A 25,415-nucleotide genomic window follows, 5' to 3' on the forward strand; every position below is an offset into this window, starting at 1 on the left:
CTGCTTCCTGTCATTGTATAAGAAGAGGAGATGAGGAGTGTGGCTGCCATACTTCTCCAAGGCACTTTTGAGGTAAAGTGGCTTGTGGATTTGCTAAGAAATAAAGGGTGGAGTGCACAAGGAAAGTAATATTGGGACTTCTATCTCTCCTCCCCCCTCCCACCACACACATGATCGAAACCTGAACATCTTGGTTCTCTGATGAAAAGGTCCTTGATAATCTTGCAACACTGTTGTTCCTAGACTTTTGGAGTTGGCTGTGTACCTTCTAACCAAAGGAGGTGATAAAACACAGCTATCACTGTGAAGAAAAGAGAGGACAGATGGGGCTAATCAGCCAGGATGTAATTTGATCCAAGATCATGCAGAGATCTTCTCCAAGGGCAGCGAGGTTTGCCTGGACAATAAATTGTTGAGTGGCAGATGGGAAATGCACTGTTGCAGACTGAATCATGAGACACCAGTATCAGTTTTATGTGGAGGGAAATATTCTTCCCCATCGTTCTGCCAGGATGCTGAGGTCCAGTGCTGAAGGCCTTCTGGTGGTTCCCTCACTGTGAGAAGCAAAGCTACAGGGAACCAGGCAGAGGGCCTTCTTGGCAGTCGTGCCCAGCCTGTGGAACGCCCTCCCATCAGATGTCAAAGAGATAAACAACTACCTGACATTTAGAAGACATCTGAAGGCAGCCCTGTTTAGGGAAGTTTTTAATGTGTGACATTTTAATGTATTTTTAATCTTTTTGGAAGCCGCCCAGAGTGGCTGGGGTACAAAATAAATAATAATAATAATAATAATAATAATAATAATAATAATAATAATTCCTATGATAATTCAGCTGGAAATACTAAGTGCTGCTCCCTCGCTTATATTAAATCTTCTCCCACTTCTTTTCAGCCATTCTCCGCTGATTAATGAGAGAAGAAATCACATTCAAAAATTCATCAAAGCAAAGAGAAAAATTCAGCAAAATTTTAATGGGTGGGGTGTAGGGTTGGACTTACTTTTGAGGGGTTCGTCTCATTCTTTTCAGCTTTTAGTTCATACTGCAAATCTTCTCGCCAGCCTTCCTGGACACTTTGAGGAGTATTCTCAGATCAGGAACTGTGGGCAGCTGGGGAGGCTGCAGAGTCCTGGATAAATGTTCAATGGAAAAGCAAACACAACCATCCTTAGCTACCTTGCAACAATGACCCCATATCCACAGAAGTTCTAATGGATTTCTAAAGCACCCCAACAAGGAAGCAGAAAAGCAAAGGCCTCTTTCATGGGAGAAGAACTGTTGTTGTTTTTTACAAAGTGGAGGAGACGTTGCAGGCCAGCACAGCCTTATTCAGTGATACCTCAGGTTAAGTACTTAATTCATTCCGGAGGTCCGTTCTTAACCTGAAACTGTTCTTAACCTGAAGCACCACTTTAGCTAATGGGGCCTACTGCTGCCGCTGCACAGCCGGAGCACGATTTCTGTTCTCATCCTGAAGCAAAGTTCTTAACCTGAAACACTATTTCCAGGTTAGCGGAGTGTGTAACCTGAAGCGTATGTAACCTGAAGCATATGTAACCTGAGGTACCACTGTATAGACTTTTCTAAACAGTAAAATCTCAGCAGGAGACTTTTTGATTGCTGGACTACAACTCCCATGACTCTTAATCATTGGCCATGCTGGCTGGGGTGGGTGGGAAATGGCGTCCGATGACATTCTGTTCTAAGCAGAAATTCGTATTTGTTAGTTACGAGAAATCAGTTGCTTCAAGCTATAAACCTGTATGCGATGTACAATGCAAAACAAAGCCTGCCTTAAAACACACCAAAATAAGGAAGCCAACACCAAGAAAAGCAGAAATCAACACTGGCATATTAAATATCAGCAAATATAATTGACTACTCCTTCACTCTGTTCTTTTCAGCAGCAGACTTGAGAAACAAAATGATACGTGCAACGTTCCTATCTCGCCCTCAGAGCAGTTAAGAAAAATCATTTGGCCCAAACACACAATGCTTTCCAAAGTCCTCCAAGTTCCCTACAGCATAAAGGCTGCCTGACTCATAGCTATGACTCACCAGGAGGAAAGAACAAGGGGTAGGCCTCACTCTATCGGTTGTCACATCAAGGGTGGGGGAATGAATGTTGAGGTCAAGTGGAATTATGTGCTGTGTGGCCACTGGGAAGGGCTGAGAGAGTGGGTTGAAGTAGGACATGGATTGTGTCAAAAGCGCTTTCCTGAAGGAAAAAAAGGAAACTTAAATCATGCCATTCTTTGGCCCTGGTGGCAATGGAGCTCTGCCTTTTGTAGGAGGGCAGAAAAAGAGCACTTCAGGTTAGCCACTTTGTGCAAGAGCCTTGTCTATTTGACAATTCCAAGTTGGAGATGGATAATAGTTTTTAAAGGAGTTGAAGGCAGTATGAAAGAACCACTCAGTATTTGAAGGAGCTTCTTCAGGAGATGGGAGAAGCATGGCAAGGTTTTAAAGTGCTACTTTTGTTTTTCACTTTCACTTGTGAATTTTCAGTTAACAGTATCACACTTACTAATACTATTTGCTGTTGTTGTTGTTGATGATGATGATGATGATGTTGATGTTGATGTTGTGGTTGTTCCTTTTCAAAGAGGTTTTGCAGGTTTCAGAAGTTCTCCAAACTATGGTCCCATCTGCAGTGTATATTTAAAGCACTACAGTGGTACCTCTGGTTACGCACTACAATGGTACCTCTGGTTACGTACTTAATTCGTTCCGGAGGTCCGTTCTTAACCTGAAACTGTTCTTAACCTGAAGCACCACTTTAGCTAATGGGGCCTCCCGCTGCTGCTGCACCACTGGAGCACGATTTCTGTTCTCATCCTGAAGCATCCTGGGCTAGCGGAGTCTGTAACCTGAAGCGTATGTAACCCAAGGTACCACTGTATATATTTAAAGCAGTATCATGAAGTGCCGTTTGTTATGGGCTCTGATAATTGTTAGGAGCCCCTATTCCCCACAGAAAGCTACAATTCTCAGAGTTCCCTGGGAAGAGGGATCGACTGTTAAACCACTATGAGACCTGTGGCTCCGTGAAGGGAATTGAAGTCTCCTAAAAACTTTCAGCAGAAAATAACAAACCACTGTTCCCAGGATTCTTTGGGGGAAACACTTGACTTGGGGAAAGGTGCTATGATATTGCTTTAAATGTATAGCTTAGATGTGGCCTATATTAGACCAGAATATATTGGGGGGGGGGAGAGAATCTAGACCACTACAAGAACATTGAAATATGCCTTGTACCAAGGTCAGGCTGTTTGTCCACTTCGCCAAATATTGTGTACTTTTGGTGGGTAGCAGCTCTCCCAGTTTCACGCAGGGTCTTTCCTTAATTATTATTTTTAAATAATTTTTTAATTAAAAGTTTTCAACATAGAAAACAAGTCAAACTAATCTAAGGAGAAGGAAAGAATAAAGAAAGAGCAACAGAAAGTATTGAATAAAGAAAGAAGAAAGGAAGAAAGAACAGAACGAAAAGAAAAAGGTAAAAAGGACTCCCATCTGTCAGCACAATAGTTCTTCAAAATAGTTCAGTGTTAGTCTGAATTAGTATTCAGATACTCCCTCTCTGCTAAGTGATTTTGCAGTCTTCGATCTGGGACTCTCATTAATTCTTTCAATGCAAGAACTCCAAGGAAGATTCTCCAAATAATATTACAATAGTTCTCCTCCGGTCCGGCAGCACAACGTTACCTCCAATATTAGGAAACAAGGCAGAGGTTTCCCCCATAATCTTCTGCTACTTGCTCCTTTTAGTTGCAGATGCCAGTGGTTGAACCTGGAACCTCTGCATGCAACGTGTGTGCTCCACCACTGAGCTACAGGATTGAATTTCCCGGCATACCAGCAACATGGGCGCGCTGAGTCAACATGCCTAAGGATGCTTTTCAGACAGCCACAATTAAAATAGGAACTATGTTAATTCCCATGGTGATTGCTGCTAGTTCAAACAAACCAGGTGGCTGAGAACATACAGTGCCAACCATACCCCTTTGCTACCTGTTTTGTGAGGTACTTGTTCTCACACGTCCAGTTTAGTGTTACCATCACGCCCTAGAACTGGGGAAGGTATAGAAATTCAATTCGCTTTGCATCTGAAGATGAATCTACCCAATATGCACTTTCTGAAATGGCAGAGGAACCAAAACACAGTCATCCTTTGAAATTCACACTTTTCTGAATTTTGCAGGGCAGTTCTCCAGCCAAATGACATGGTACGTTGGGCAAATTTTACATACAAAAAATTGTGTATATTGGGAGAAATTCACCCTAAAATGCTAGTGAATCTTCACGAGGACTTTTTTAAATATATAAAATCGCAAACTGATTCGGAAATAGGGAAAGAACTGAATTTAAAGTTGGAAAAATGAGAAAGTGAAATGGAGAGATTTTCCCTGTCCCTACCAGAAGCACCCTCTGCTGCCCTCTGCCCTCACCATCCCCACCATGAAGTAACTTTGGCACAGAATTACAACAGGGTCCCATTCCTTCAGAAATACGCTGCTCTGGGTTTAATGGGAATTACGGTCTCATCTCCCCATGTGAAAATGTAGATTGCAAGCCTGTCAAGATAGGGTTCTATAGTAATTCTGCCTTGGCAGACTTACAATCGAAATTTACAATCAAAATTTTATTATCCCACTCTGTAAAGTGCCATGAATGCTGATAGTGCTACATAAGTAATAACCACCATGATAATAACCATTGGCATAGTTGCTGCACTTAACTGCCCCCCAGGTTCCTCTTGGCCACTGACAAGGCCTTAGGAGGAACTTACCAGAGCTCTGTTATGTTGGAGGTCACCATTTGGAGGAGGAATTGTGGGGGAATGGTGGGTGCTGAGGTGGGGGCACCATGCCCTTATATGAGACACTTTTCCCTCACCCCCAGTTCTTCAGAATGGAGTGGCCTGGGAAATCTAAAATGGCAGCTACCAGCCCAACAGAGCTTTGAAGAATTCTGATGATAAGCTTTGCCCAGCACACCCCAAAACCACCCCTAAAACCCAAAGGGCTTTGCAATGAGTGTTTGCGTGTTATTTTTCCCAGTGCTAGATGAAAGGCAACTTAAAACAATGACTTACCGGTAATGAGAACTGGGCTTTGTGAGAGAGAATATGCTATCCCAGAGCTATGCTGTGTGTCACAAGGGGCAGGAGTTCTATGGTGCATGTATGTATTTATTTTAAAAGTCTTTATATACCTTCAGCTCATGTAAAATATCTAGGCAGTGTACAACAATACGTCCAAGTACAATAAAAGAAAAAGCATAAAAAACCAATACAAAATTATCATTAAAATGACTGGCAATTCAAAATTCTATTATTTGATGTGCATTACCTTGGTGATGCTTCTGGATCAAAAGGCAGGATATAAATCAAATAATTATACTTAACATTGTAGTTTGAGGAACACACAGGTCTGGTGGAAGGACAGAAACTCTCCGACTGCTGTTTGAACTTAACAGTTTTTCATGCAATCATGCAGAAGTTTAGATTCCTAATTTTCACACAATCAGATTGAGTGTTTCAAAACAATTCACTTTTTTTTCTTTCCTAATTAAAACACAGTCCTGTAGCTGCCTATTATCTTCAGTGTCTCGCTTTGCTGACTCTGTCGTCATGTAACCCAGACAAGCAAAATCAGTGGAGTTGGTGCTCTATCACTCCCTCCCATCTCCACCTTCAAAACACAAGAATACAAAATAAGCACAGCCCTGAGAAGAAGCCCCCTATCACAGGAGTGTTCTGTGCAAGTTTGGGGCACCACCTTTCCTAGCCACCCGCAATGCTAACAATCACCACAGCAAAATCAGCAGCGGACAAACAATGGGAGCCGTTATCACAGATCTCTGACTGCAGCCGTTCCCAGCTGTTTTGACGGCAGAGGCTTTCTGCAATCCCACAGAGAAGCCAAGGACTCTGAAAATGTGCTGATGGAGAGTACATAACTGGACTTTCAGAGGCATGATCTAGATCTGAACTCTAAACAGCTATTTCCAGCACACAGTTTTCCCATGCTTGCCAAGAACAAGGATAGGAACCTGAAATGAGAAGGTGGGAGGAATCCAACAGGCTTGGAAGCTACACCTTTTGACTTGGAGGCCCAGCCCCTCAGAGGTGCATAGGGTCATCAGGTTGCACCCCAGAGAACTGCTTTCTACCATTACATTTCCCTACACAATAGCCAAAGAGGCAACCACCTGTTTATCTCCTGCTCTTCCTCCACTCTTCTTAAACTGAACATACAAAGCTTGGACCACGTCTAACCATTAGTCCATCTAACCCAGAGATGGTGCACCATTTTTAGTCTGAAGGCCCAGCCTTCCAGGGACCACATGCCTAGTTGGAGGTTATCTTCTGTTTTAGTTCTTTTCCATATTTTGTCCTCCATGCCAGCAACTTATTTTGCCAGCAACGAACACTCTACGGCTCATCTTGCCTAGGTGAGTCCTGAAAATCTGCTCGAAGGATAGCAAGAGTAGCAATTTTCTGAAGTGTCTCTTGCTTCGTTCCCTCATGCAATGCCATGATTGCTGAAGGCTCACGTTTTTTGGCTTCCATTTTGAAAGCGCAAAACAACATTGGGGGAATATTTAATACTTCATACCACCAAATACTAAATTCCACAGTGTATCACCTGTTTAATAGTGCCAGGCATAAACTGTTAAATATATAATATTGAAATAAAATAATGATTAGATGACATATTTGGTGCATATTCAGCATATATCTCAATATTAAAAAAATATCCAATTAATGATTTCAAATCAAAAAATCCTCACAGGAGCATTTTATAGGAGCAAACTCATTTAGGCTTTCAGTAGTGAGTCATCTGTGCTGCCACAAACTCTGTTTCCATGTGTGTTTTGTGACTTATACTGAGTCAACTCTAACAAATGCACCACCCTAAAAAATGGGGGCTTTTCCATAACCACAGGTTCTGGTGTGTACAAGCAATTCTAAAAGGCTCATGTCCTATACGAAACTGTTATAATAGTCACCTCAGAGGACGCCAGATTCTTAGCTCAATACAAGCATTTCTCTGCAGCACCATAACTGTACACCTTCTCATGCTACGTAAGTCGGTGGCCTGGGACATTTCCCCCCAAACTGCCGAGACAATGTGAGAATCTTTGGGCCATATAGAAAAATCCAGCACATAGCCCTAAACATTTTGTGAATCTAACGGGAGAAGATCCTAATGGGAGAAGAAACTAAAATTTAGTTTCTTCTCCAGCATGGTGAATCGTCAGTTCTGTTGCTACGCCCAATGGCGGTCTCATTTTCTGTCACGGTGTTTCCTGAGTCTCAGACAGAAGCGAGCGTTTAATGTGTGAAGTAGCAGTTTGAATCTAGCATGGTGATTGGCCAGTTTTGTTGTTACCACCTCCGATGGCGGCTTCATTTTCTTTCCCGGTGTAATGTATGTTCTTTGTACTTTTGTACATTTACTGTATTTATTTTTCTCAGTTTGAACTATAAAATGATGATTTTCTTGAGTCAAAATGAGAATACCCCTAAACATTTTTTTATTTTTTTTTTAGAAAAAAAGCACTGGAAAAATCCCAGATGGGTTGTCCTTCCCACACCAACATCACCCCAACTTCCAAAGCAACAGTTTTGGTTCCATGGTGCCCTTGAGGATTTCCCCTGCTGCACACAAAATGTCTGAGTCTCTACCTCCTCACTGCCCTTGTGGTCATAAGATGGTGAGGTTGGTCACCTCGTTTCTCCCTTGAAAGGTACACAGAGCTGAAGGAGGAAGTTGGAAGAGTGATTCTCTTCCCCACTTCCTCCTCCAGCTCTATGTACTTTTCAAGGCTCAGAATAATTCTGATAGAAGTAGCTGGAAGGTATGGACACCCACAGCCCCAATAGGCCTTAAAAGGTTGATGACCCCTCCTTTAGTTTACATTGCGGCCATTCCTGCACACAGGCCCCGTTTTTGCTCATTCTGTGTGTTTGGGGCTTTGCACAACTGCAGTCGTATGCAAAGGAGCAGCATTGCAGTGGCTCCCATAACTCCACTGAAACAAACAAGTTTAAGATACAGTGGTACCTCGGGTTAAGAACTTAATTCGTTCTGGAGGTCCGTTCTTAACCTGAAACTGTTCTTAACCTGAAGCACCACTTTAGCTAATGGGCCTCCTGCTGCCATTGCACAATTTCTGTTCTCATTCTGAAGCAAAGTTCTTAACCCGAGGTACTATTTCTGGGTTAGCAGAGTCTGTAACCTGAAGCGTCTGTAACCCGAAGTGTCTGTAACCTGAGGTACCACTGTACAGAGGCTTGCTATGAATATGCTTTCTGGATAATACTACTCATATTATACCACTGAGGATAGAATTGTTACTTCGGCTTCAGCCATGTCTAGCGGCTGTTTATCAAGAGGCAGGGCTGGAAGACCAGAAGGTGACTCTCAGTGAATAAGACACACAAGCAAAATGCCATTTGGTATGTTTTTGACAGCCATCACACAGTCATTGGGTGGGAACACTCTGAAACATATGAAAAGATTTCCTAAGACTAAGTCCTTGGAATCTTTTTTGCTTTACATTTTGTTTTGTCCCCCCCCCCCTTTTACTCATTGTGCTTTGGACTCCAAAGAAATGTAACAACAAAAAATCTCATCAATCATAAGCATAATTATTCTTAATTAAAAAATAAGAAGCATCTGAACCAAAACAAAAGAGGCCATTCTTATTCCAAAGTGCCTCGGCATTGTTAACAAACAATAGAAGGGAAAATGCTTTCTGGAGCATTTTTAATCACAAAGATAGAGCTTAAAAATAACCTTCACATCATTTACACTTTTTTTTCTTTTTTTCTTTCTTTTTTTTGCAGGGCAGGGGAGGGAGCCCCAGTTATTAGCATTTCCTTCCTTATCACTGGTTTCTGTCTCAACTTGAGTATTTCCCTACCTCGGAAAACACAGCAGGGAGAGAGAGAAAACGCTGGGGAAATATCTTGTTTGGGTTTGAAGATGAATCCTGATTCACAAAAGCTGAACCCTCGAACCTGATTAAAGGCCAGGCGTCTGACTTAGGACACGCAAAAGAATAACGCCACATCTCTGAGAACGTGCAGAGTATACCCTCGCCTTGCCACGAAGAAGCACGAAGAACAGACTGAGCTGTTTCAGACCTAACCCACTAATGTTGCACCAAAGTACATATAGTGGTACCTCTGGTTAAGAACTTCATTCGTTCCGGAGGTACATTCTTAACCTGAAACTGTTCTTAACCTGAAGCACCACTTTAGCTAATGGGGCCTCCTGCTGCTGGCACGCCGCTGCAGCACAATTTCTGTTCTCATCCTGAAGCAAAGTTCTTAACTCAAGGTACTATTTCTGGGTTAGCGGAGTCTGTAACCTGAAGCATATGTAACCCGAGGTACCACTGTACTTAGATTTAATGGAAACAGGTTGAGCTAGTGATCCAAATCCTTTCCTTCCGATCTGCTATGATCACTTGTGCCACAGTTGAGCATAGAAATATTTGAAGGAGGACAATGTGGAATCGTCCTCTAGCTAAACAGGTACTGACTGTTATTTCTGGTCAAGCTGCAGGGATGGGGGCTCAGCCTTCATAGCTTTGCTTTGCATGGGAAGGGTGTACCAGTTCTCAATAATGGGTTAAGGAAAGGAAATAATGGCTTCTCCCAAATTAACTAGGGGGCATTCCCCTTACTCTCCCATTCTTTTTAAGGTACCTCTGTTTTTCTTGCTCCCTCACTCTCCCCCCCCCCATTTCCCCAAATTTCCTGTCTTTCCTTCTTTCCCTGTGTTTTTTTCCCCCTCTTCCTATCTGCTTCTTTTCTCTGCTCGTTTTTATTTTCTTCTTCCCTCTTTTTCTTGGTTCTTCCTTTTGGTTACAAAAAGTTGGGGTGGGCAGGCAGTGTGCTGGCTGTCTCTGTGGTAAGGGGAAGAGGTCTTAGAATAAACCCTGGCCACCTTAAGCCCAGAGGAACAAAATACATCTTAGCTTAACTCCCCAAAGAAGACTCCCACCCACAGAACACATATACCTGCATCTCTGGGTGTTTCAGGATACATGTCTAATTGGGTGGATGTAAGAAATGGCAAGTGTTGAGGCATGCTTGTCAGGACTGGGTGTCATTGTTTCTGAAATGAAAATATTTATCAAGGTTTTCCATGAGTCACTCCTGCTTATAGTCCTTTTCTTTGATACAGACAATAACGCTTTCCAGTTTACTTGCTGCCGTAGTTGCTAAAAGGGTTGCATGGCTTTGCAACCCTGTTCAAACAGGAGCTTAAGAAGTGGAAAGCCTGGAGGTCGTCCCTCCCACCCCATAAGCAGAGTGGTACAGTGGTACCTCGGGTTACAGACGCTTCAGGTTACAGACACTTCAGGTTACAGACTCCGCTAACCCAGAAATAGTCCCTTGGGTTAAGAACTTTGCTTCAGGATGAGAACAGAAATCGCATGGCGGCGGCGCGGCGGCAGCAGGAGGCCCCATTAGCTAAAGTGGTACCTCAGGTTAAGAACAGTTTCAGGTTAAGAATGGACCTCCAGAATGACTTAAGTTCTTAACCGTATCCTCATCTATGCTTTTAGGACCTTTGCAGATTAAATCAAGACAGTTATGATTATTGTTGTTTAGTCATTTAGTCATGTCCGACTCTTCGTGACCCCATGGACCAGAGCACACCAGGCACTCCTGTCTTCCACTGTCTCCCGCAGTTTGGTCAAACTCATGCTGGTAGCTTCGAGAACAGTGCCCAACCATCTCGTCCTCTGTCGTCCCCTTCTCCTTGTGCCCTCCATCTTTCCCAACATCAGGGTCTTTCCCAGGGAGTCTTCTCTTCTCATGAGGTGGCCAAAGTATTGGAGCCTCACCTTCAGGATCTGTCCTTCCAGTGAGCACTGAGGGCTGATTTCCTTAAGAATGGATAGGTCTGATCTTCTTTCAGTCCATGGGACCCTCAAGAGTCTCCTCCAGCACCATAATTCAAAACCAGTTATGATTAGGTAAGAGTAAAACCCTGGAGGGTAGTTCCAACATTTCTCCAGTGAAAATAGGGACACCCTAAGCAAAAGCAAGACATTCTGGGATCAAATCAGAACCTGGGACAGGTTCTGTAAATCTGGGACTGTCCCTGGAAAATAGGGACACTTGGGGGGTTCCCAGTTCACCTGCTTTTTTGTCCCCAGATCCCTACAAAATAGTATACATTGTGCAGAATAGTTTTCACATTCAGAGTCCCCTCAACATTAAGGAGAGAAATAGGTTTTAGGGTTACTTGGTTTTCTCTAGCTATGTGGGGGACTGAACTGCATTTGACAAATGCAGGCCACATTTACACCATACTTTTAAAGCACTTTGATTCCAGCTTAAACAGTCACAGCTTCCCTCCAAAATCCTGGGAACCTTAGTTTGCTGAGGGCACTGAGAGTTGTTAGGAGGCCCCTATTCCCCTCCCAGAATTACATTTCACAGAGTAGTTTATCAATCAATCACTCTTCATGAGGAACTTTGGGGTTTTCAAACACAATTAAATTATTATTAAGGGACACGGGTGGCGCTGTGGGTTAAACCACAGAGCCTAGGACTTGCTGATCAGAAGGTCAGTGGTTTGAATCCCCATGACGGGGTGAGCTCCCGTTGCTCGGTCCCTGCTCCTGCCAACCTAGCAGTTTGAAAGCACGTCCAAGTGCAAGTAGATAAATACGCACTGCTCCGGCGGGAAGGTAAACGGCATTTCCGTGCGCTGCTCTGGTTCACCAGAAGCAGCTTAGTCATGCTGGCCACATGACCCGGAAGCTGTACGCCGGCTCCCTCGGCCAATAAAGCGAGATGAGCGCTGCAACCCCAGAGTCGGTCACGACTGGACCTAATGGTCAGGGGTCCCTTTACCTTTACCTTTAAATTATTATTAATGAAATGAAAATTATTCTATAACATTTAAATATGCTATTAGTTATCTCAGTGGTTTTGCTGTTGGAGCAGAAGAGCACTAAAAGTGTTCTTCAGGAAGTTTGTTTTTGCTTTTGTTTTTGCTGGGCAGTTGGGAAAATTTAATATTTTACCTATGAAATTAAAATAGTAAAATGTAAAAGTATCATAAAATTAAAATTACAGCACTCTGCTTTCCATAGTCTCCCCCACCCCCAGTTCAACTGAACCCAAGTAGGATTTATCCATTGGTTTAAAAATTATGCAAAATTCAGGCCCAGTTCCGACTGGTTGAAGCCTTGGAGGTGTACTAATTTGCACGGTACACTTAGAGTACCTTTTAGTGTACAAAGGTATGTCCCTCTGGTTAAAGGAACTAACATTTGACAGCTGTTATGTACGGAAGTTCTCACCCTGGGCCAGCAGGGGGATACTGTAGATAGTTATGCAAATGACGGATCGAAAGTGACGTTCAGTGATTGGATAGTTTGTATGCAAATGAAGGATCGAAAGTGACGTTCAGTGATTGGATAGTTTGTATGCAAATGAAGGATCGAAAGTGACGTTCAGTGATTGGATAGTTTTAGAAAGTTGCTACAGTTACGTTGTTCTGGAGCTCTGTATAAGCAGGCTGACTGAGCTCTTCAGTTCAATTCTGTTCCGGCCTCTGAATAAACAAGAGCTGTTTGAAGAATCGCTGTGTCGTCTGATATGTTCACCCACAACTTAACAACAGCTATAAGCCCTAAGTCCTCTTCTACAACCATTTTATGCATTCTTCTGTATCTTCACAATAGTAAGACTAAAAGTGAGAAATGTGCGTATAAACAATCTTCTTTCTATAAAATAACTTGCAAGCTTAAAAATTGCTTTAAAGTGGTGGGGAGGGAATGACTGATGGAAATATAGTTAGGATTCCAGTGGTGTTTGTTCCCTGGACCGAGGTTTTACAAGCACCCATTGCTGGAGCTCCCTGTGCCCAGTGAAAAACCATTCCTGAACTCAGGAATGGCCTTTGATGTATCACGAGGACAAAATAGGACACAGGTTGCCATAACAGTTGCATGTGCAAGTTTACAAGTACAAATGCAAATTTATAAATAATTGTTATAATTTAAATAGAAACACCACGGCAGGGGAGACTTTCCAGGTCATCTGTACGCCTGCTCAGTCTGCTGCCCAGGTGTCAGTAGTTGGGGTGGGAACGTCAAAGCCATTCCCTGTTCTCTCTGCTTATGGTTCTTTATCTTTAAACTGGGCTTGGACTGGAGAGCCCTTTAAACACAGTGTCATCCTCTGTAAAATAGGGCACGTTGCCATCTTTCAATCCGTTCTTCTTGTGTGTGCACAGTCCTCTTTAGATTCCTAAATTTATAGGAAAATGTCAGCAATAGATCAGTCATTGCTATGTGAGGTAGGATGGGCTGAGAGGTGGAGACTGACTCAAGTTAGGAAGTGAGCAAAAACAATGAGCAGCGACTTTGAAATATGAAAATGTGAAATACCTGCACATGCTCAGAGCACTTTTTTTCCAGTCTATGAAAGCTCAGAGCATTTTTTTCTAGTCCACAAAGGTTAATGTAATAATAAATATTTGAGACACTTCAAAATGTATTTTCTGGTACTTGAGTTCATGCTTTTTTAGTTCATTTTTGGGGAACTGCCCCAGCCCAGCCCAGTGTCAACTTAAGCTAGGCTTGCTCTACACAGGGATGTTGTATTATTGAAAGAACATATGTGACACATGCTCAAGCACTACATAAATGTCATTAACTTACATAAAACCAACATATGAAAGTCAACTCCTCCCCCCCCGAAAGGAGTTGACATTTATCAGACATCGCAGGATTTCCCATGTCTTCCTCCTCCCTGCGCTGCTTTAGACTGCAGTACCCTAAAATAGAATGGCTTATTAACCACAGATCAGAAGGTTAATAAGAACATCAACAAAACAAATGGAGTAAATTAGAACAATGCATTAACATTCATTAGTAGTTCACCGCTGATTCCTCCAGCACGCTGCTTTTGCTATTGCTTCAGCATCCGGCAATAATTGTCATGTCAAAAGACAAGACCCACATGGCTCAGCTAGAACCCTCTGGGAGACATCCTCCTATGAAAGTCAATCAGAAATGGGATTCTGCGAGGAAACACTTTAACCACCAGGGAACAGCTGTCACTACCTCCAAATTCATCTTAAGGCTCAGCAGCTTCTTAAAGAAACAGCATCGTACTAGAAAAGGGCAGCTTTGTTTTTAAATGATGCCAAATTGTAGCAAAGACCCAAATTCTTTAAGCTTTGCACACTGCGATTATGGAGCCACGCTGGTCTTTCGGAACCACCCTTGTTCTAACAGTCCAGGACTGAATAGAGAATACTATTCTAGGCTGCATCAACAGAAGTATAGTGTCCCGATCAAGGCAAGTAATAGTACAGCAGTACCTCGGGTTACATATGCTTCAGGTTACAGGTGCTTCAGGTTACAGACTCCGCTAACCCAGAAATAGTACTTCAGGTTAAGAACTTTGCTTCAGGATGAGAACAGAAATCATGCTCCGGTGGCGTGGCAGCAGTGGGAGGCCCCATTAGCTAAAGTGGTACCTCAGGTTAAGAACAGTTTCAGGTTAAGAACGGACCTCCGGAACGAATTAAGTTCTTAACCTGAGGTACCACTGTAGCGCTCTATTCTGCCTTGGTCAGACCACAGCTGGAATGCTGCGTCCAGTTCTTGGTGCCACAATTTAAGAATCATAGAATCATAGAGTTGGAATAGACCACAAGGGCCATCGAGTCCAACCCCCTGTCAAGCAGGAAACACCATCAGAACACTCCTGACATATGGTTGTCAAGCCTCTGCTTAAAGACCTCCAAAGTAGGAGACTCCACCACACTCCTTGGCAGCAAATTCCACTGTCGAACAGCTCTTACTGTCAGGAAGTTCTTCCTAATGTTTAGGTGGAATCTTCTTTCTTGTAGTTTGGATCCATTGCTCCGTGTCCGCTTCTCTGGAGCAGCAGAAAACAACCTTTCTCCCTCCTCTATATGACATCCTTTTATATATTTGAACATGGCTATCATATCACCCCTTAACCTCCTCTTCTCCAGGCTAAACATGCCCAGCTCCCTTAGCCGTTCCTCATAAGGCATCGTTTCCAGGCCTTTGACCATTTTGGACACGTTTCAGTTTGTCAGTGTCCTTCTTGAACTGTGGTGCCCAGAACTGGACACAGTACTCCAGGTGAGGTCTGACCAGAGCAGAATACAGTGGCACTATTACTTCCCTTGATCTAGATGCTATACTTCTATTGATGCAGCCCAGAATTGCATTGGCTTTTTTAGCTGCCGCGTCACACTGTTGGCTCATGTCAAGTTTGTGGTCAGCCAAGACTCCTAGATCCTTTTCACATGTACTGCTCTCAAGCCAGGTGTCACCCATCTTGTATTTGTGCCTCTCGTTTTTTTTGCCCAAGTGCAATACTTTACATTTCTCCCTGTTAAAGTTCATCTTGTTTGTTTTGGCCCAGTTCTCTAATCTGTCAAGGTCGTTTTGAAGTGTGATCCTGTCCTCTGGGGTGTTAGCCACCCCTCCCAGTTTGGTGTCATCTGCAAATTTGATCAGGATGCCCTTGAGTCCATCATCCAAGTCGTTGATAAAGATGTTGAATAAGGATGAGAAGGATGTTGACAAGCTGGAACGTGTACAGAGGAGGGTGACCAAGGTGATCAATGGTCTAGAAGCTAAGCCTTATGAGGAGCGGTTGAAGGAGCTGGGAATGTTTAGCCTAGAAAAGAGGAGACTGAGAGGAGCTATGATGGCCATCTTCAAATATCTCAAGGGCTGTCACAGGGAAGATGGATCAAGCTGGTTTTCTCCTGCTCTGGAAGGTAGGACTCGAACCAGTGGCTTCAAGCTCCAAGAAAGGAGATTCTGACTAAACATCAGGAAAAACTTTATGACAGTAATTGCTGTTTGATGGTGGAACGGTCTCTCTCAATAAGTTGTGGACTGTTCTTCCTTGGAGGTTTTTAAGCAGAGGTTGGGTGGGTGTCTGTCAGGGATGCTTTAGCTGAGTTTCCTGCATGGCAGGGGGTTGGACTAGATGACCCTTGGGGTCCCTTTCAGCTCTACAATTCTATGATCCTAACAGGCTAGGACAGGAGGCAACAAACTTGGCAGCCTTTAATATACAAAAATAGCACAATAGTAAGCTCTAGATATGTGGGCTGGAGAGTCTCAGGATCCTGAGTAGACCGTGCCAATGCTACACAGAGACTAGTGGGCCATCAGTGCAGGAGAATGAAAGGATGGCACTGCCTATGTCCTATTCATTCTCCTCCAGTGGCAATCTCAGTTATTGGGCAGGAAAGCAGGTCTTCCATCCCTTTCCATGCAAACAGGTTTATAAGAAAACTCTGTGGAGGCTGGACAGCCAGGAACAGCCGTAGCAGCAGCTCAGCAGCAGACCATAAATGCACCTCTCCTCTTCCGCACACACAAACACACTTCAAAACCACGAAAAGGAGGCTGCATAGGTAGTCCTACATCCTCAGCACAGATCAGACTTGTGGTGAAAATGAGCAGGAGCAGCATGGCAATATAATGTTTTGCAACTGCATATACCATGACAAGTGATATGCTTTTAAAATAAAATATGCTTTTAAAATAAATATGAGGCTGTGTTCTCAGAAGCAAATGGGGATAGGGCAGAAATGCAGACTTACATCATTTGCACTTTGCAAAACAATATGCAAACTGAAACGCAGCTATCCTTTGAGATTTGTACTTCTCCAAATTTTGCGCTGTATGTAGTACTCCAACCAAAAAAGCGTGAACATAAATGTGCCTATTAGGGAAAAGCATGCACAAAAAGAAATTAATAAATCGGTGTGAATAACATGCAAATATGCATTATGTTAAAAGGAAGTCCATGCAAAAATTCGTATATTGGAAGAGATATGCACTGAAAAGTTGGTGGATTTTTGTGAGGACTTCATTGAAAGCTAATGCAAAGATTTGGTGAACTAAGATGGGAACATTAGAAGCCAATAGAAACCAAAGCTGATAGATTTGTCTATTCCTAAAGGCAAGGCTAGAGCTTAATTGATTTTAAAAGATAGGTGCTCCCTGAATGGGAGCTCTGTTATCTGCCCCAGAAATAAAATTCTGCTCCTTAAAGCCACAGCCAGTAAGTGTAGACAATACTACGACAGACAAACTAATGGTCAGACTTTGTATAAGGTCACGTTGGCATATTTCAAAAAGTGAAAAACTCCAAAATGCCTAAAAACATGACAAAGATCCAGGACAAAACGATGCCTTTCAGAAATCCTCTCCCCTGGACATCAATTCCGCCATTGAAATCCCAGTAATTTCAGTGAAAATCTGGAAGTATGGCAGCCCTATATAAGGCATTTTCCCATGTCCCTCTCTTTTCTTAGAGATAGGGCCGTATTCTGAGTGTACAGCACATGCTTTACTTTTGTTAACATATTCCTCTTGGCATCGTAAGATTTCTGTAGTCAGAAGGGATCAAAAAGGCTGCATTGCAAAAGAACAAGATGGCTGATCCAAGGTGGTTAGTCCATTTACGACTCCACCACCTCATTCTCCTGCAGCTTCAGTCCAGCCCTTACCTGGAAGCTCATAGATGACTCAAGGAGGTGACCCAAGCCACATGCTAGAAGAGGTTAACTAAATTTGTTCTTTGGAAGAATTGTACAGCCTGAGGCTCCGTGAGGCAGGCGCTCACTGTAGCTCAGTGGCAGAGCTCATGCTTTGCATGCAAGATGTCTTCAAGTAGGTCTGAGGAAAGATTCCTGTCTGAAATCCTGGAGATCCACTGCTAATCAGTGTTGACGGTACTAAGCTAGATGGACCAAAAGTCTGGCTCAGTAGAAAGGAGCTTCCTAGGTTCCCATAAGGCATTCCCTGGCTAACCCAAATGAACCCACAAACCACAGGCTGCTTCCGCGTCTCTAGCTGACTCATACCTTGCAGCAGATATACCACGATAACGACATGATTCTGGAAACAAGAGGCCGGATTCTGTTCCTGCTTCTGTATTTCACGTACCTACCACTTTAAAATAAATTCAACTCCGTCTTGTTGTACAGTTTGACAAGCTATCTGTTTTATCCGGAGCCTTATCCTTAACGGGCCTCAACAAGTTTATACTATGCAGTTTCTATGAAATGTTCCCATTCAGCAATTGCTGGGGAAAGGGGGAGAAAAGAATATTTACGATGGGGGCCTGGCAGTGCCTCATGGCTTGTGTCCCTAACGCCACCGCAAGACCCAGACCCAGAAATACAATAAAGATTCCAAGCTGATGGAATTTTGGAAATTTGTGGCAGCTGAACATTAATTCTCACACTTGGGCCAGTTATGCTTCTTCAGCTGTCCTCAGACCCATAGAGTTGGTGCCTATGCTCACATGGATGTTGTGAGGATAAAACAGGGGAGAACTGTGTAGACCACCTAGAGAAAAGGTGGGGCATAAATGTAATAATAAAATATGTAATAATTTTTGAAAAATCTGATTATCTGAGGCCAGACATTTGGGCAGCTGAGGTGGACCTCAAAATGGCACCACCAGGGAATAAGAGGTAAGGGGAGATCTACATCGAGAACAAGGAGGAAGGAAGATCGACATCAGGATCTGCTGCCCCAGTGAATTCTGCTGCCTGAAGCAGCTGCCTCACCTTGCCTCATGGATGGGCCGGTCCTGACTGAGGTATCATCTAGAACAGGAGTTGGGAACCTATGGGGCCAAATGTAGTCCTCCACTCCTTTGTGTCTGACCCTCTGGACTTCCCCAGACCATGCCCATCTGCAGGTACTCACTGGACCTGCTCCACAATCTCCCTGAGTGGTTTTGCCTTGGGCTGGATTGTGTCCTTGAACTGTGGTAGGAATCTAAGTCAGAACATTGGTCCATGTAGCTTAGCAACTGGCTGTAGTTCTCTGCGGTCTCAGGTAGAGGGACAGTCCCTGTCGTAAGTAGCGATGCCAGAGATTGAAACTGGGACCTTATGGGTGCAATGCAGATGCTGAATGACTGAGCCACATCCCTACCATGGTACAAGAAGTGAGAATGCTTTTTGCTTGCCTACATGGAGAACAGAGAGTTTGAGAGTAAGTTTTGCCAAAACCCCGGACTTTTGTGTGGTTGGATTGTAGCCTACTGTACAAAGGTAAGAGTCGCCTCCATTGCTTTGCCCACTTTTCTGGCCCCACACATATGCAGAGTGGTGGGAGGAGAAAGAAGAAGGAGGTATTTGGGGAGCGGGAGTTGAGATTTCCCCCCTTGCCTGCTCCCTGCCCCAGTGGCACTGCCTGGACTAGGGACTTGGCTGGTTCACAGCTCTGCCTCTTAACCGCCATACTTCACTAATTACAGTGGAGCCATGCTATAAACATTCACACGTTGGCCTCAGAAACAGCAGACGACATGCCCAGAAATCTTTTATTTTTTCTCTCTCTCGAAATAATCCTGCAACAACAGATGTCTATTTTTGGATCATCGAAAAAGGAAGCAGGTGGGGGAAAGGATGCACAGCTGTGCCCGGGTTGGAAAAGGTCATGTCTCGGAAGATAACCGATTAGGAGCTCAGAAATCAGAGCAGGAAATAAGATACAGGCCTAAACCCGATAGATGTTCACAGTGTTACAGACACCATGACCCTCCCTTATGTTTTGTTACCCAGAGTCTGCCGCGATGGCGGAAAGATAGGGATCTGCTTTGCTTACCAAACTGTAACATGCGCAGCAGGAGAGCCAAGGGGAGATTATTCTGCGCCACTGCATAGGCACAATGGTGGGAGGCACTGCGACAGCATGGAGTGGCAAGGCTAGCGCAAATATTGGAACAGGATGTTTCCCTGCGAACCACCTTTTCCTCCCATTCTTTGGTGAGGCTGAATGGTCACGACTGGCACCTTTTTGGTAGAGTGTGTTGTGTGTGTATGCGTGTGTTGTTCAGCACAGCAAATTTGTGCCCTGACCATCAAGACAAGCCACAGAACAACAGCTTTAGAAGAAAAGGTTTTCAGTGGTGACGGGCTTTCAAAGGCAGGGTAATTATCTATATGGCATATGAAGGACTGTGTTCTGCAACAAATGCGTGGTTGCCTGGAGATTTTCCCTGAGGGAAACATGAGCCAGAACTGCCAAGAGGCACAGATATGATTATCTCAGTAAAAGCAGGTGGGCCTCAAGGGAGATATTACAAGCGATATTCCCAGAACAGCACTGCCTTATTGATGGTAATGGGGAGTTACCAGGTTAATGGAGTAAAGAGCAGGCCTACCTGTCTGATTGACAGGATAGATGGTCAAATTACAAAAGAAGCAGGGTTAAGCTAAAGTTAATCTAAAATTTTAGTTGATAAATATATGGGGTGGTCAATTTAATTAGTGGGGATGAAGCTGGAAAATGCACTTGTTTGAGGGGTTTTTTCAGCATTTTTCAATCTGGTGTTACCTTTTCACTGTAATTTTCCTAATTTATTTCACACTTCCATAACTCACCAAAGCACCACTAGCAGTTGTAATTAGCAATTGCATTTACATTTGATTAATTAGATTAATCCATTGATTTATTAGCAGAGACTTTTATCACTTGGCAACCTCAGTGAGAACATATCCAAGTAAGCCAGCAACCATAAACATCAAATACATTTTCGTACTGCAGCCTGTAAATCCACAAAATAGTAAGACTGATTTGTAGCTGTTTAGGTCGGATCTAGGTTATGCTCACTGACCTACTAGCTAGGCATGCCTTAACTCACATTAATTTCAGCAGGACTTAAGTGATCTGGATTTCATTTCTGTCATCTGATGTTCATAACTATCAGCATAGGACTGTACATGTCTACTCAAAAATACATCCCACTGAATTCAATGGGAGTTGCTCTCTGGAAGCCTTAGTACCATGTTTAGGGTTTATTCATCAGTGGAGAAACTCAAGAGGACACTTCCTTTATTTATGCTTTCAAGTAAACATTTATAAAATACACAGAATCAAATCTACTGCCTCTTGCTCAATATGAGTCTTACTCTCAAATTTAGTAGGTAAGATAAAGGACCCCTGGACACTTAAGTCCAGTCAGGGGTGACTATGGGGCTGCGGCGCTCATCTCGCTTCAGGCTGAGGGAGCTGGCGTTTGTCCACAGACAGCTTTCCATGTCATGTGGCCAGCATGACTAAACTGCTTCTGGCACAACGGGACACCGTGATGAGTGCCAGAGCACACAGAAACACTGTTTACCTGCCCACCACAGCGGTACCTATTTCTCTACTCACACTGGTATGCTTTTGAACTGCTAGGTTGGCAGGAGCTGGGACAGAGCAACGGGAGCTCACCCCATTGCACAGATTCGAATCGCCAACCTCCCGATCAGCTAATCCAAGAGGCTCAGTGGTTTAGACCACAGCGCCATCTGCGTCAAATTTAGTAAGAGCATATAATTGCATATAACATTTCAACAGACATTTAATGGAAATTGCACTCACTCACTCAAACCTTCTGTTATTACCAACTATTAGAGGAACTCTACAGCACAGACATTTTAATGCAAAATAACAACCTCATGCTATGATGCCACCAAAACTACATTTTGAGCTATAGCAGAACAATCCTTTCATACAGTAGTTAAGATCTACAAAACTGTGCGGCTTTCAGATGGGAGTTCACTGTGGTATCAGTGCACATAAAGTATTTCTTCATAATCCACATAACATTGTTGTCATCAAAATGCCACCTGACATTTTCTTCTTCTTCTTTTACATTTAATCCAATTTTCTCCTTACCATGGAAAACCCAAGAAGTGCAAAAGTAACCATTATGCACCTGTGGTTACTGATGGTGTGGAAGCTCATAAGCGCATGGGAGGAGGGGATGTTGTCACATGTGTGGTGATGTTTTGGTTTGTCTTGTTTTAATTGCTGTGGTTTGTTTTTTTACTCAATGGGATTGCTTTATTATGAATTTGAACTACAGATGTTTATAATTTAATGTCTGTGTAAACAGTTTTTTTAAATGTTTTGTCAACTATTTAGAAGCAGTATTCTCCAACCAATCAATTACTTAATTATAATAAAATAGTTGAAGCCTATCAAATAAAAAATAAAAAATGCTGGTTGCAGTTCAGTGAACATATCAGCTTGAAATTGCAGCATCGGTCTATATCAAGCTATTTTTAAACTAGATCTATATGTAAGAACCTGCTACCACACCTTCCTCCACTAAGACTTCTTACTTCCTCAATGCAAAATAAGTATCTATTTTTATCTTACAGGTGTTGGAAAGATTGAAGGAACTTGTATGCGGCTATTTTTCAGTCATGGGAAGCTCTCAGCTGAGAATTAAACATTTATTGAAAAGTGCAACTCTCCGATCCCAGATTCATATGCTAATACCTAGCTTGCCTCACAGTTATCCCTCCTTTCTCCCTCACAAATTATGGGTTAGATCAAGACTTAGCCACCATGCTTAGAAAAGACCCATTAAAATCAAAAAGTCAATTACAAATCTTTTAAGGCCTATTGATTTCAGTGCCTCATAACTAAAATCTGGATCCCATTTTTCTGACATGTGAGTTCACAACCTGAAAACATAAGGTGTGAACAGAACAAATACCTGCCTTCAAAAATAAGTTAGGAGTTTGGACAAGCTGTCACTGATGAAAGAGATCCATTGGCCTGATCAACAGACTTTCCTTATGTTCTTAAAGTGGTTTCTGGACTGGATGAGATTGCTGCAATATGCCACTCTTCACAAAATATGGTGGGTGTGGTATATAAAGTTTTAATTATTTGGTATGTGGGATACGCACATGGTTATGTGTGAGAAGCAAGGCTGAAGGTACCACTTCATAATCTTACTTATTCATTAGCATTTTGGTTCCGTGTCAAAATTTCAAACCGAGTTGTTTTTAAATTTTCCTTGTGAATGGTTAAAGAAAAATGGTATAGGTGTACACTCTAGGACATTGTTTCCCAAACTTGTGTCTCCAGCTGTTTTCAGACTACAATTACCATCATCTCTGACCACTGGTGTTGCTAGATAGGGATAATGGGAGTTGTAGTCCAAAAACATCTGGAGAACCAAATTTGGGAAACACTGCTCTAGGGCCAACCTTTTCCAGCCTTGGGTCTCCAGATGTTGTTGGTCTGAAACTCCCATCATCCACATCCACTGGTCCTGCTAGCTAGAGATGATGGGAGTTGTAGTTCAACAACATCTGGGGACCCACAGGTTGAGAAAAGTTCCTCTAGGGTGTTCAAAGGGCTTCATGTTCATTATGTAAGTAATCCTTACAACAACCCTCAAGGGTAGGCCCATAACTCCCTTATTGCAGAAGGAGAACTGGGAACGAGAGAGACTGTCTTGCCTAAACCATTTGGCGTGTCTGCAGCTCAAGTGAGATTTCATCATTCAACCTCAAACTGCTATACCAGTTCTATATCTTTGCCCAAAACAAAACAAAACAAAGCATGGCAAACAAATCAGCAAAGGTTCTCAATTTAACCAACAGATGATATATGTCTTATAATAAGCAAATAATCCGTCTCATTTTCCCTTGCTAGCTGTTTGCCATGTCTATTGCTGCTATATTAGATCCCAGTTCAGTTGCAGGTGAAAATCTCTTCCCAAATGAACTAGTGCACAAAATCAAGCTTTGCAGGACTGCGGCATGTTACAAAATGTTCCCTTGCATGCATTATTCCTGGTGAACATTTGATGCTCGAATGTTCAAAGGCATTTAAAAGCACACATCTCCAAACAAAATTAATCTTGCCATATGTCTGAGGCTTTCGCCACATGTCGCTAGCCAAGTCAAGGGCATTCCTCACTGTGAACCAGAGGAAATAAAGCTCCCATATCAATTTAGATCTTTCAGTGTTACTGCGTGAAGAGCTGGCGACAGGCAACGATCAGTTACACTTAAGTCTCTAATGTTCCTTCACCTACATATTTGACTGTCCACATGTTCATGCAATTTGAAGTCACTTAAAATAAATCATCCCTTGTCGTTGGCTATGGATCTTTGACACCAACCTAATTCTAGGTCCCATTTACCGTACTTAAATATTTAGCAAATCTTTTACATTTGCTTTTTAAAAAAACCCCCGCAATGTTTTGTTTTTATGGGTACAGTGGTACCTCGGCTTACATATGCTTCAGGTTACAGATGCTTCAGGTTACAGACTCCGCTAACCCAGAAATAGTACCTCGGGTTAAGAACTTTGCTTCAGGATGAGAAAGAAATCTTGCTCCAGCGGCGCGGCAGCAGCAGGAGGCCCATTTAGCTAAAGTGGTGCTTCATGTTAAGAACGGTTTCAGGTTAAGAACAGACCTCCGGAACAAATTCAGTTCTTAACCCGATGTACCACTGTATTGTGAGGGGGAGGAATGCTTGTGGGCACTCCCTGGTGACAGCAGGGGGCTACAGGGGTGAGGAGTCATTGGGGAAAGGCCATAGCTTAGTGAAGAGCATCTGCTTTGAAGGTTTTGGCCCCAGGTTCCATCTCTGGCATCTCCACATAGGACTGGGAGAGACCCCTATCTGAAATCTTGGAGAGCCACTGCAAGTCAGTGTCAATAGTATGGAACTAGATGCAGCAATGGTCTGACTCAGAATATGTGTCATGTCTGGTTGGCTGTAGAGGAATGGTGAGAGGAATCAGTTGAAGAACTCTCAAGGGGTTCTTTGAAGGTAGGGCTACCTATGAAGGTGACCCAGAAACTACAACTAATCCAGAATGCGGCAGCTAGACTGGTGACTGGGAGTGGCCACCGAGACCATATAACACCGGTCCTGAAAGACCTACATTGGCTCCCAGTACATTTTCAAGCACTATTGAAAGTGCTGGTGCTGACCTTTAAAGCCCTAAAGGGCCTCAGCCCAGTATACCTGAAGGAGTGTCTCCACCCCCAGACACTGAGGCCCAGCTCCGAGGGCCTTCTGGTGGTTCCCTCCCTGCGAGAAGTGAGGTTACAGGAAACCAGGCAGAGGGCCTTCTCGGTAGTGGTGCCTGCCCTGTGGAATGCCCTCCCATCAGATGTCAAGGAAATAAACAACTATCTGACTTTTAGAAGACGTCTGAAGGCAGCCCTGTTTAGGGAAGTTTTTAATGTCTGCTGCTTTATCATGTTTTTAATATATTGTTGGAAGTCACCCAGAATGGCTGGGGAAACCCAGCCAGATGGGTGGGGTATAAGTAATAAATATTATTATTATTATTATTATTATTATTATTATTATTATTATTATTATTATTATCATCATTATTATTGGGGAAGAAGGCTCAGAGCCTGGAGAATGGTGGTGGAACGATGATGAGTGGTCAGAGGGAAAAGACTGGGAAGGGGATGTGTCAGAAGCTGAAGAGGTAACAGGGTTTAGTGAACTGGGAGGGTCTGGTTGAGAGAAGTCCAGAATCAGAGGCAGAAGCTGAAGCAAGTGAGGGGGATGA

This window comes from Podarcis bocagei (genome assembly GCF_964188305.1).
Source record: "Podarcis bocagei genome assembly, chromosome: 1".
Taxonomy (NCBI): Eukaryota; Metazoa; Chordata; class Lepidosauria; order Squamata; family Lacertidae; genus Podarcis; species Podarcis bocagei.